Source organism: Lagenorhynchus albirostris, chromosome 3 (assembly GCF_949774975.1).
Source record: "Lagenorhynchus albirostris chromosome 3, mLagAlb1.1, whole genome shotgun sequence".
Classification (NCBI taxonomy): domain Eukaryota; kingdom Metazoa; phylum Chordata; class Mammalia; order Artiodactyla; family Delphinidae; genus Lagenorhynchus; species Lagenorhynchus albirostris.
The window spans coordinates 146,267,692-146,281,489 of record NC_083097.1 but is presented as its reverse complement, the minus strand read 5'-3'; positions in this window follow the sequence as shown (position 1 = coordinate 146,281,489).

Genomic DNA, 13,798 nt, shown 5'->3' with positions numbered 1-13,798 from the left:
AGAAGATGCATATGCTGAATCTAACCTTGAAACATTATGATTAACATCATGCAAACTCAAATTGAGAGACATTCTACAAATACCAGGGTAGTGAAAGTCAAGGAGAGGCTGATCCACTAAGAAAACTAAAAGAGAAACAATAATTTAAACGCAATGCATGATTTGAACTGGATAATTTTACAGTAAAGGACATTTTGGGGATACTTGGCAAAACTTGAATGAGATCTAAGAATTAGAAGGTAATAATGTATCAATGTTAATTTCCCGATTTCATGGTTTTATTGCAGTTATGCAAGAGAATGCCCTTGGTTATAGAAAATCAACACGATGTATCAGGGGATAAGATAATTGTGCTTCTTACAATTGATATGTGTCTTAGGTTTGAAGAAGTTCAGTCAATGACAATTTTTATTATCCTTGAGACAACATCACTTAAATAGTTGCATGTTCTATCCATACAGACAATAATCTGTAAAATATTCCAAGACCCCTAGGACTGGTTCCTTGTAATGGCAGAAATCATTCTGAGAAAATAAATCCTCTGAGAGACTGTCTTTACCTAGAAGGCCTAAAGCAGAGCCCACCATGTCTACATCCCTAGGAACATACTTGGATTCCTGTTTTACTGTGGAAAAAATGAAGATACATTCTAGGCACATGCCAGTAACACTTGCCATGAATTCACTAATAAGATCTCATTGGGTGGTAATCTGAGAAGTCAATATGTTGGCCTCAGGAGTCCAGGGGAATCTGTCTGAATGATGGATGTACAACCAAATTTTAGAGTGTTGAAAGGAGACAATGGCTGGGTAAAGCATCAGTCACCCTACCTAAGAAGAGAGGTCACGTAATCATAGTGCTAAAAACAACATTGAACCACTTTCTGGACCAAAGTATAGCGGGCCACCACTCTATAGAGTGATGCTAAAAACCTCTGGAGAAGCCCACTTACAAAATGATCAGAGTATATATTTGGCTGGTGGTTTCTATTTCAAGATACAACTAGCATATTTGAAACTGGAAAAGAACATATGGCATTTCCAAAGGCCCACCTTGAAACCAGATAATTTGAACATGGACTATATCAGAGACACTTCACAAAGGGACTGCCACAGGCTTAGCACCTTCAGCAATGGCCCAGAATTGGCCATTTTGTAAATGAGCCCTTTGTGTGTTCGTAGCATTGGACATTTCATACACAGGCCCTCTTGGACTACCTCACCTACAAACAGCCTGGTGATGACCATTTTCAAGAGACACCAGAATTTTGAAAATGCGCCAAGGCAAGGCATATCTTAAATGAGCTATCCTAATCAAGCTTTCTTCCTCCATCTTTCTACTGCTCTACATTCATCCTCAAACACATACTTAAGACAATCTGTTTTAAACTGGGATGGTGTATGCCATTTTACAGCTCTCTGCTGCAATGCAATCATAGATGGAAAAGCCTTAGTCATTTCTCACACTGGTTCACCAACTCCTGATCTTCGGCTGATGGTTACCTGTAGGCAATTTTTTTTGCAAATAATATCCAATTGCAAATGATTTTATTGATTCTTAGAATATGTAAGGAATGTTATGCTAAGTTATCTCTTTGTGAAATAAAAGGTTAAATTCATTTAAAATTTTAATCTTCTTCAGTTCATGAATCATGCATTTTCAGCCTCTTTCACTTCCTCCATGATGCCTATCAGAGTTTAGTACAGAGAAATGCTTACAGTATCATTTGATTATTCTTGTCAACTGAGATGATATTTGGTCGTTATATGAATAAGGCAAGCTCTTAAGGTAGGAGAATACTGTTAAAAAAAAAAAAAAACTAGATCCTAGTTTGTCTGGAAAGAGTGATTCATTATACCTGAAATTTTGACATAAAATTTGACTTTCAAAATGCTTTGTAATTATAAAAGTAAATATAGGTGACATTTTATGTGAAACATCTACATTCCTATATAAATGTTTCCTTTCTCATAGTCACTGGATTCATATTCTTCATCTTCTTCAGTGTAGTCTCCATAATTCGTATTATTTTTTGTGATTTGGTTCCTTGCAGGAATTTGATATGTAAATGAAGAACCTATAGAGGCAACAAGTTAGAGTTTACATAAGTGAAAAATGCAATGTATTTAATAACTGTTGGCCTGCAAGTAGACCGTTCAGTGCGAGTAGACCTTTCAGTGCTATACTTACCCACACCCTACCCCCGTCTCTTTACCCCTTGTTATAGACTCTTTGTGTTCTGTGAAAATTCATATGTTGAAACCCTCTCCCCAACATAACTGTATTTGGAACAGGGCCTGTGAGGAGGCGATAAAGGTTAAATGAAGCCATAAGAGTAGTGCTCTAATCTGGTAGGGCAGGTGCCGTTATGAGAAAAGGAAGAGACACCAGAGCTCTCTCTCCTTTCAACCGTGTGAGGACACAGAGGAGGGCCATCTGCAAACTGCGAAGAGAGCCCGAATCCAGAAACTGAACCCTGCCAGACCTTGATCTTGGACTTTAAAGCCTCCAGATCTATGAGAAAACAAATTTCTGTTATTTAAACCACACTGTCCGTGGTATTTTATTATGACAGCCTGAGCAGACTTAGACACCCCTGTTCCGCCCTTCCTCCCAATGCACACTCTTCTCCATATATACTGGTACTCATCAAGCCCAGAATTCAACTACATGCAAGCTTCGATTACTTTATATTATCACTAGATCTCTCAAAGTATTTGAATTAAGTATGCACCACACATAATAATATTATTTATTTTTATTTGATGTACAAAGAACTGTGTTCCTAAGTGGCCAAGTTCTACTCTGCCTTTTCAGTTTTAGAATCTGTTAAGGGCATTATTCACCTTATAGCTGAAGGTTTGTATCCTTTTCCCAACTACTTCCTACTTCCTCCACCCCACAAGCCCCTGGCAACCACTTTTCCACTCTCTATTTCTGTGAGTTTGGCTTTTTTTAAAAGATTCCACAGATAAGTAATACCACGTAGTATTTGTCTCTGTCTGGCTTATGTCACTTAGCATAATGCCCTCAAGGTCCATCCATGCTGTCACAAACGACAGGATTTTCTTCTTTCTCATGGTTGAATAATATTCGTATGTATTATATTCATATATGTATATCTTATTTATCCATTCATCCATTGATGGATACTTAGGTTGTTTCCATATCTTGGCTATTGTAAATAATGCTGCAGTGAACATGGGAGTGCAGATATATCTTCAAGATAGTGATTTTCTTTCCTTTGGGTATATATCCAGAAGTGAGATTGCTGGATCACATAATAGCTCTGTTTTTATTTTTTTAAGGAACCTCCATACTGTTTTCCAAGGTGGCTGCACCAATTTACATTCCCACCAACAGTGCCTTTTTCTCCACATCCTCCCAACACTTACCTCTTGTCTTTTTGATGACAGCCATTATACCAAGTGTAAGGTAATATCTCATCGTGGTTTTGATTTGCATTTACCTGATAATTAGTGGTGTTGAGCACCTTTAATGTACTTGTTGTCCATCTGTATGCCTTTTTTGGAAAAATGTCTATTCAGATCTTCTCCCCATTTATTAGTTGGATTGTTTGGGGGTTTTTGCTGTTGAGTTGTATGAGTTCCTTATATATTTTGGATATTAACCCCCTTATCAGATATGTGATTTGCGAATATTTTCTCTGATTCTGTAGGTCGTGTTTTTATTTTGTTGATGGTTTCCTTTGCTGTGTAGAAGCTTTTTAGCTTGATGTAGTCGCACTTGTTTATTTTTGCTTTTGTTGCCTTTGCTTTTGGTGTCAGATCCAAAACATCATCGCCAAGACTGAAGTCAATGAACTTACCACCTATTTTTCTTGTAGGAATTTTACCATTTCAGGTCTTAAATTTGAGTCTTTAATCCATTTTGAATTGATTTTTGTGTATGGTGGACGATAGGGGTCCAGTTTCATTCTTTTGCTTGTGGATATCCATTTTCCCAGAATCATTTACTGAAGAAACTATCCTTTCCCCACTGAATATTCTTGGTTTGTCAAAAATTAATTGACCGTACATGTGTGGCTTTATTTCTGGGCGCTCTATTCTGGTCCATTGATCTATGTGTCTCTTTTTGTGCCAATACCATACCATTTTGATTACTATAGTTTTGTAATATAGCTTGAATCAGGATGTGTGATGCTTCCAGCTTTGTTTTTCTTTTTCAATAATGCTTTGGTTAATTTGGGATCTTTTGTGGCTTGACACAAATTTTAGGATTTTTTTTTCTATTTCTGTGAAAAATTCCATTGGAATTTTGATAGGAATTGTATTGAATCTATAGATTGCTTTGGGTAGTTTGGACATTTAAACAATATTAATTCTTCCAACTCATGAACATGGAATATTAGAATATTTTCCCACTTATTTGTGTCTTCTTCAGTTTCTTTCATCAGTGTTTTGTAGTTGTCAGTGTACAGATCTTTCACCTCCTTGGTTAAATTTACTCCTAAGTATTTTATTCTTTTTGATGCTACTGTAAGTGGGATTGTTTTTGCAACTTCTTTTTCTTATAGTTTCTTGTTAATATTTAGAAATACAACTGATTTTTTATATAGATTTTGAATCCTGCAGTTTTACTGAATTTGTTGATTAGTTCTACCTGTTTTTTGGTAGAGTCTTTAAGGTTTTCTATATATAGTATCATGTTATCTGCAAATAGTGACAGTTTTACTTCTTCCTTTCCAATTTGGATGCCTTTTATTTCTTTTTCTTGCCTAATTGTTCTGACTTAGGACTTTCAGTACTATGTTGAGTAAAAGTGATGAGAGTGAGCATCTTTGTTTTGTTCCTAATCTTAGAGGAAAAGCTTTCAGTTGAGTACGTACCATTGAGTACGAAGTTAACTGTGGGTTTGTCATATATGACCTTTATTATGTGGAGGTACGTTCCTTCTGTATCTAGTATGTTTAGATATTTTATCATGAAAGGATGTTGAATTTTGTCAGAGGCTTTTCCTGCATCTATTAAGGTGATCATATGATTTTTATCCTTCATTTTGTTAATTTGGTGTATCACATTTATTGTTTTACATATGTCAAACTATCCTTGCATCCCTGGAATAACTGTCACTTGATCATGGTGTATGATCCTTTTAATGTACTGTTGAATTCAGTTTCCAAACATTTGGTTGAGGACTTTTGCATCTATGTTTATCAGGGATATTGGCCTGTAACTTTCTTTTCTTATAACATCCTTATCTGACTTTGGTATCAGGGTAATGCTGACCTCATAATATGAGTTTGGAAGTGTTCCCTCCTCTTCTATTTTTTATAAGAATTTGAGAAGGATTGGTATTAATTTTTCTGATCACAGATCATCATAACAAATATAATAATAATGAAAATGTGAAATACTCTGAGAATTACCAAAATGTGACACAGAGACACAAGGTGAGCAAATGCTGTTGGAAAAATGGTGCTGATAAGATGTTGGACACAGGCTTGCCACAAACCTTCAATTTGTAAACAACACAATATGTGTGAAGTGCACTGAAGCAAAGCTCAACAGAATGAGGTGTGCTTGTATTTACTGGGTGCCTACACTGAGCAAGGCAGTGTGCTGGGTGATTGACATATATTCATTATTAAACTATGCTGTGATATTCCTGAGAAGGTAAGGCAACAGGACCAAAGAAGTGAAATAATTTGCTCACACTCTTTTTCATTCTGAAGCGTATTATGCTAGTTATCTATTTATTTAACTGTACTAGTGATTGTCAAACTTTAGAATGAATTGAGGTCATCTGGAACAATTATTTTTAAAAAGTGCAGATTCATGAGGCACACCCCCTGTATCCTCCACTCCAGATGTGGTAGTGGATAGGCTGAAACTTCGCAAGCAATAGTGACATCATTTTGAGTGAAGTTCTCTGTATTTTTAGGAGGCAAAGAAATAATAGGACCTACAAGAAAAAAATAATTAAGTGAGAAATTTGTGTTAAAAAATGGCTCTAGTATCTAAAGAAATGTGTTTGGAAATAATTTGTGCATGTATAAATTCAATTGGCACAAAATAATTGAGGGCTTTTAAAAATCACATAGTCAGTAGACTTTCAGCCAAAATTGCTACAAAAATACATGTGGTGCACTTATGGTCAATTAATCTATGACAAAGGAGGCAAGAATATTCAATGGAGAAAAGACAGTCTCTTCAATAAGTGGTGCTGGGAAAGCTGGATAGCTACATGTAAAAGAGTGAAATTAGAACATTCCCTAACACCATATACAAAAATAAATTCAAAATGCATTAAAGACCTAAATGTAAGACCAGATACTCTAAAAGTCCTAGAGGAAATCATACGCAGAACACTCTTTGACATAAATCGCAGCCATATTTTTTTTGGATCTGTCTCCTAGAGTAATGGAAATAGAAACAAAAATAAACAAATGGGACCTAAGGAAACTTAAAAGGGTTTGCACAGCAAAGGAAACCATAAACAAGACGAAAAGACAACCTATGGAATGGGAGAAAATATTTGCAAACGATGCGACTGACATGGGCTTAATTTCCAAAATATACAAACAGCTCATACAGCTCAGTATCAAAAAACAAACAACCTGGGCTTCCCTGGCGGCGCAGTGGTTGAGAGTCCGCCTGCCAATGCAGGGGCCACGTGTTCGTGCCCCGATCCGGGAGGATCCCACATGCCGTGGAGCAGCTAGGCCCGTGAGCCATGGCCACTGAGACTGCGCGTCAGGAGCCTGTGCTCCGCAACGGGAGAGGCCATGACAGTGAGAGGCCCGCGTATCACAAAAAAAAAAAAAAAAACCAACTATGAGATACCATTTTCAAATACACTAGGAGGGCTATAATTAAAAAAATTAAAAGATAGTAACAAGTGTTGGTGAGGATGTTGAGAAACTGGAACCCTTTTAACCTTATGGTAGGAATGTAAAATGTTGCAGGTCCTTTGGAGAACACTCTAGAAATTCCTCAAGTCGTTAAACAAAGAGTTGCCATATGATGCAGGATTTCTACCTGTAGGCACATACCCAAGAGGAATGAAAGCACGTCCCTACAAGAACTTGTACACTAGTGTTCATAGTAGCATTATTCCTAATAACCAAAAAGTGGAAACAGCCCAAACGCCCATCAACTGAAGAATGATTTTTAAAATGCAGTATATACATACAATGGAATAATAGTCAGCAATAGAAAGGAATGAAGTACTAACACATGCTCCAACATGGATGAACCTTGAAAACATCATGTTAAGGAAAGAAGTCAGTCACAAAGGACCACATATTGCATGATTCCATTTACATAAAATGTCTAGAATAAGAAAACCTATAGGGACTGAAAGGACATTAGCGATTGTCTAGTTCTGGACAGGGTGAGATGATTGGAGGGTGATGACTAAGAGGAGGGGGGCTTCTTTTTTGGGGCAATGAAAATATAAAATTGATTGTGGTGAATAAAATTGATTGTGATGAATGCACAGCTCTGTGAATATACTAAAAGCCATTACGTTGTATACTTTAGATGGGTGAATTGTAGGGTATGGGAATTATATCTCAATTAAAACTGTTTTAAATAAAAGTACCATGTCAAAAAATACAAAAGCCATTTTTTATAATATAAGGGATTAAAAATAGTCATTACTCCAGTATTTCATTTTCACTTTGTGGTTGGGAAAAGGAAAAAAGAATATTTGAACACTTACGTACCAAGCTTTGTACAATTCTTATTTAACACTACCAGTTGGCAACGTAGGTATTTTCTTAGTTTATAGGCGACTTCAAAGATTTTAAGCACCTTGCCCAAGGTCAGTCACATAGTTAAGTGGCAGAGCCCGGAATTAAATAAGGTTTGTCTATCTGCAAAGTAACTGTTTTTCCCGTTACACCATTTGCCCCATTATACCATAACTAGCTTTATAATTTTATTTCAACAATGGAACTAAATCTAAAACAGACTCTTTATTCAGAAAAGAAGTGAAACAATTAAGAATATGGTAAATTCTATTGTGGTGTTATTTTTTTTTAAAAAAATCACATAAAAATACCCTAAACTTGTACAAGTTGCCTCAGAGGACACTTTTATCCATTTAGAGGATAAAATTTAAAATATATGTATTAATATTTGTATTACTAAATTATGTATGCTAAAAATTCTTTTTGAAACATAATGAAATATCATCGTTGCATAAGTGATACAGCATCTTGGAAATTGACTTTTATGGCCCAGGGTACAAAAATTGAGTCATCTTTAGTCCAGCTGTGTGAATTTTCTTGCCCCCTTATTTAACTATTTGTTATAGTATCTATAGCAGTTGATACATGCCAACATTGTATGGTTATTTAATGGCTGATATGGTCCTATAAAGGCAGATAGCTTTTATAAATTTTATATTCTATAGCTTCTTTTCTTCATTTGAAGTAGTTTTTCATGAGAGTAATCTCAGGGAATCAGAATGGGCTATCAGTCAATTTAACATTAGTTTTTCTTTTTTGTTCTGAGAAAGCAGGAATGTCAATGCCAAGAGCACCAAATAAAAAACCAGAAATCACATAAATCCCCCTTTACACAGGCAAAACTACTCTATGTGGCCCTTGGAAGTATTAGTTTGTGAACATCCAATCAAAAATAAATAGGATAAGAAATAAAACAAAAAATGAACTAGTGTTAAATTGTTGCTTCTCAACATTAGGGAGTACATTTTATATCAAGAAACTCATAAAGAATAGATGATTTAGTTCAGCTCTCCTAACCACCAAATTTTCTGTCCTAGCTTGTGCTGAAAGCTTCCAATATTTGATAATACTTTTCATTTTTGTTTTTTCTCTTTTGGGAGTACTTTATGATTGCTAACAATAGTAACCTTTTCTTGGACTTAAATGAATCAAACATATTTAGTTTTAATCCTTGAATTGTCCACAAATCAATTACTCCATTCTTGGCTAAAAGAAACTCTAATATGACTTCACTGTTCCAGCGAATGCCACATATTAATCAGCGAAGTTGGCCCTTTAATTTTCCTGTGTATTACAAACTTAATCTACTCACAATAACCTGTGCTAATATCACTCATAATAAATCTACCTGTCTTGTCCGCAAAAGGTCTCACAGACTTTCCATAGCCCAAGCACGATCAAAGTTCAAACTCAATCTATCATATTATCTGCCAGAACCCCAAAGAAAATCGTACCCAATGGACTGTTAAACCACATTAGGTTTGTATTATTTAGCTCAAGAGCATTGAGTCAGAGTTAAGTAAAATACAGCTTTGAAAATATTTTAAAGGATTGGCTTGTTGTTTCTGGTAAGTGTATATATCAGTATGTTAAAATAAGTGCAAATTGTTTCTTATTGATGTAGGAAAATCGTAATTATGTTGGCAAATTGGTCATTTTGCAAAGCATGTGAATTCAGACCATTACAGGAAGGTATTAACATAAATTAACAGAGTAATGGTTAACTCTGTTTTTGTAAATGTGGTGAATTTTTAAAGGCTTGTCACAAGATTCTGAAAGAATCCTACTTGCTGAATTAATTTTCTTATACTTTACCTTCAAATAGTGCTATTATTCTTGTAGAAATTAGAATGTGGAGGGAGTAACCAAATCAAGAATGGAAGATTTTGTATGCCCAAATCACTGACATTACCAGTCCTTTTAGACTCATATTCTCAGCCTCAGGAACTCACAAATTACCCTGAAAAGTTGTGAATCAGTGATTAGAAATGATGTAGAAAATTCCTGAAAACTAGCTTTGATGACCTGGAAAATGATACTAAAAGAGATACCCTAAGTAAAAAAAAAAAAATTTAAGTGGACTCTGGAAAGCTTAGTCTTATGAATACCCATTAATAATAAATATGATAATGATAGCAGGATCACTACACTTCACGTGTCGCTGTGGTTCTAGTACTCTGGAGAAAACAACTATTGTTTCTCATTTACAACAGAATACTTTCACAATAATAGGTTAGAGCTGATTGGAGATATTATTTTGAACACATGGATTTGAGGCAAAAATATTCTCTTTGCTAAGCTATGTAATTCTCAGGAGTTTTGAGTTTCAGCACATCCAGTACTGCAGCACTCTGCAAACTGCATCTGTATCTGCAATTCTAATACTGTGTTAGAATGGGTTGACATTATTACAGTAGGGGCATTGCTGGTTAAGCTTTATTTCTTTCTAGGAATCTGCTTCTTGAGATCTCAAGCTTTTACCTGTCAGAAACAAATGTAGTAAGGAAAACTGTACCTATGGACTTTTGAAAACTAAGTGGAATATTATGAAATGCAAGTGTTTATAGTGTGAGCATGTGATAACACGGTGGATTCTAGGTACTGAGATAACTGTTGAACTTGCCCTATTTCATTAATAGCTATTAATAGACCTATATTTTGAAGTGTTTAGTGAGCCATTTAGAGCTCTGGAGAGCATGCATTAGGACATTTGAAAATCTATAAGAAATTGCAATGACTCATTTCTGAAGAATGAATTATATTAATATGGGGCTGCAAAACTATCTCTGTGAAAGTTACTGTTGTAATTGCTTTATTTTTCTTCATCTTTCCCAATGAGTATAGTAGTTTTATGTTTACATTGGTTTCTTTCTCCTAGCAAGGAAAATGCAGCCCTATAAGAACTTTGTCTTATTATGGCTCTTAAGAGCACTGAAATAAAAGCAAATGATTTCCCATTGACATAGGAAGTCTTTTCTACTTACTTATCAAGTAATGTAGATTTATAGTCTATTTACATGTAGTTCTTTCAAATGATGTAAGTTTTGACTCTCACACTAAAATGAAATTTCATCCAACTGATTATGTGCCATGTCCTTACTTTTAAAATGTATTGAATCCAGCACAGATATAATTCATAATTATCAAGGCATTTACCTTTTTGCATTTATCTTATTTTAACTCCATGTAGATATCACTAAATTAAAATTTAGTTAATTTTGCATGATAACTATAGAAGAGACAAAGAAAATACTGTTATTGTTGTTAATGAAATATATAAACAGAAACATTTGCTATTACTTGGTGAAGTCACATAGTGGAATTCTATTATAGTTAATTTTTTGATTCTTGTATAATTTTATCTACGGAGCACCACTAAATCAAGTCCTGGACAACTAACTCCACATGCCTGGAGGTCACATTACCCAGAAATTAAGTCAGATTATGACCACAAATGGATACCATTTGTCAGTGTTAGAAATAGAAAAACATATGCAGAGTCCTATATCCTTTATTCTTTAAAAATTCTACTGAATGGTATGGGGATTCTGCGTTACCTGATTCACAAGGTCCTTTGTGTTTTGTGCTAATATTGGTGCTCTGCTGAGAGTTTAGCTTCCTGAACTAGCAAACATTCTCATAGGTCTTTCCTTTCAGCCCACCAATGCTTCCCTAGGTCACACAGATGCATCATGGCTTGGAGATTTGTCCATCCATCAGCACCTCTTCATCCAGGACACATGCCAGGTAGTGCCTACACTGACCATAGAGATGACTATTTCTGTCCAAGTCACAGAGCTGACCTTCTGCATTCCCACTTTCTAAGCAGCAGCCACATTGATCCCATACAGTCCCAGACAAGCAGTTTGCAGGCTGGGAGCAGAGTTCTAAATCATATTTTCCTCAGTCACCACCTCCCGTGAATAATCTCAGTCAGCTCTCATGATGCAAAGTGGGGGGACTTTGCAAAACATGTAGTTGGGCTGCAAACATCACTGTGCTTACCAGAGGCTTCATTCCAGGCAATGAACATGAGCCTTGAATGTTTAGTTTTAAGCCAAGAGGGGGAAAAAGGTACCCATTTCTTCTTTTTCTTTTTCCTCTTTCCCCTCCAAAAAAGCAAAAAATCACAAATCTGCCACAGATGGTTTCAAGCCAATATTGACATCAGATTCCAAGTCTAGAGAAGATAAATAGGGTATTTAAACATCCACAAATGCTCTTCTGGGATGCAGTTTTTATAAGAGCAGTTTTTGGGTTTAAAACAAACTACACTCTTGGCAATAGAAGTGTGGTTTTGCTTCCTGTTGGTTCTGGAAGCCAAATCCTGAGACAGTTATTGTATGAGAATAGAATCGTTTTATACCACTTAATGGTAAAGCCCAAGAAGTATTAATGAAGAAAAATTATGTAAAGTATAAAGTTTATTATCGTGTGTGATTTTTAAAAAAAATTAGAGAATTTCTTTCTTTTTTCTCTCCTTACTTTTCTTCCTTCTCTTCTCTCTTCCTCCCTCTCTTTTTCCCTCCCTCCCTCCCTCCCTGCCTTCCTCCTTTCTTTTCTTCCTTCTGTTCTAGTCATAAGAGTTAGACTAACATTCAATACACCTAGGCTACTATTTTATAAAATACTAGAGAATATCCGTGGCCCAACCTAATTGGTCTCTGTTTATTTGAGGGTCAAGTGAGGTTTTAGGCCATTATTTAACACACTCTGATTCTAAAATAACTGCTAAACAAGAATAAAGCATGTGCATTCTAGTTAAACATGGTAAATTAGTTCTCACATGTTCCCTCCTCCAATCCCACTAAAATGACAGTGAAGAAATTTGGAAAACACACAGTAACAAGGACCAAGAAAAACAGGAGAGGGCTCCATAGCAAATGAGAAAATCAACACAATGTTGGAAGCTGGGAAGCAAATGAACAGGTGGTCACTGATTTAGCACATCAGAGGGAATAGAACCCTAGATATCTGTAGTGGGAGAAGGTGACAAGAAGCCAGCCATGTTGTACTGCAGAACTCCAGAATGTCAAGACTTGAAAGCAGTAGGAACCTCTGGAGACCAAGTTGTAGAGTGGGGCTGAAAACAGGGGATGTTTTGAAAATTAGTCTATAGCAGGGGTCCCCAACCCCCAGGCCTGTTAGGAACCGGGCCACACAGCAGGAGGTGAGTGGCAGGCGAGTGAAGCTTCATCTGCCGCTCCCCATAGCTCGCATTACCTCCTGGACCTTTCCCCTCCCCCCCCCCAGTCTGTGGAAAAATTTTCTTCCTCGGAACGGGTCCCTAGTGCCAAAAAGATTGGGGACTGCTGGTCTATAGGACAGTAAGATCCCTTCCAGGGTAGCTGGTTAAAAAAGATCCAGGAGTTAAATCTTGTAAGCCTTGCTCAGCTGTGGCCAGGAGGTTTACTGAAAGTCAGTTTACTGAACAGCAACACCTCATGCCCATTTTCCCTCTGGGCTCCCAGGATGCTGGCAGCCAGGTTTATACCTTCCGAGGAAGAAATGGGAGGGTCCTTCTATGGGGAAGCTTATCTATGGGAAATATAACCCTTGGGTGATGTCTTTGGATATTAACCAATGAAAAAGCTGACCCACCATCTCATCACCCTTTTATCACTCTCTTTAAAAGCTTACTAGTTGGGTGTTCTGTCCACATACAGAACTTCCTGTGTCATATTTAAGAGTGCGTCACAGTGATGCAGGCAAGTGGAAAAGCCTCTGATAAGAAAGATGAGAATCAAATAAGCAAATAGAAAAATACTACTTGTAGGAAATAGACAATTTAGGGAGTAGAAGAAAACTTTTTTTTTTTTAAACTGTATCTTTAGAGAGAGAAAAGGAAATTTTGCATCCCTGGAACAAGCACAAGATGCCATAATAAACAAACATTCAGAGAAGAAGAAATAGACCTCAGAAATGAAAAATAAAATGCCAAAAATAAAAAACCCACTAGTTTGAAGGAAAAGTTGAAGAAATCATCCAAAATAAAAATTAAAAAGGCCAAAAAAAAAAAATAGGCAAGAAAAGATGAGATAGAGGACCTTAATTCTTTTTGTTTTTTACTTCTTTATTGGA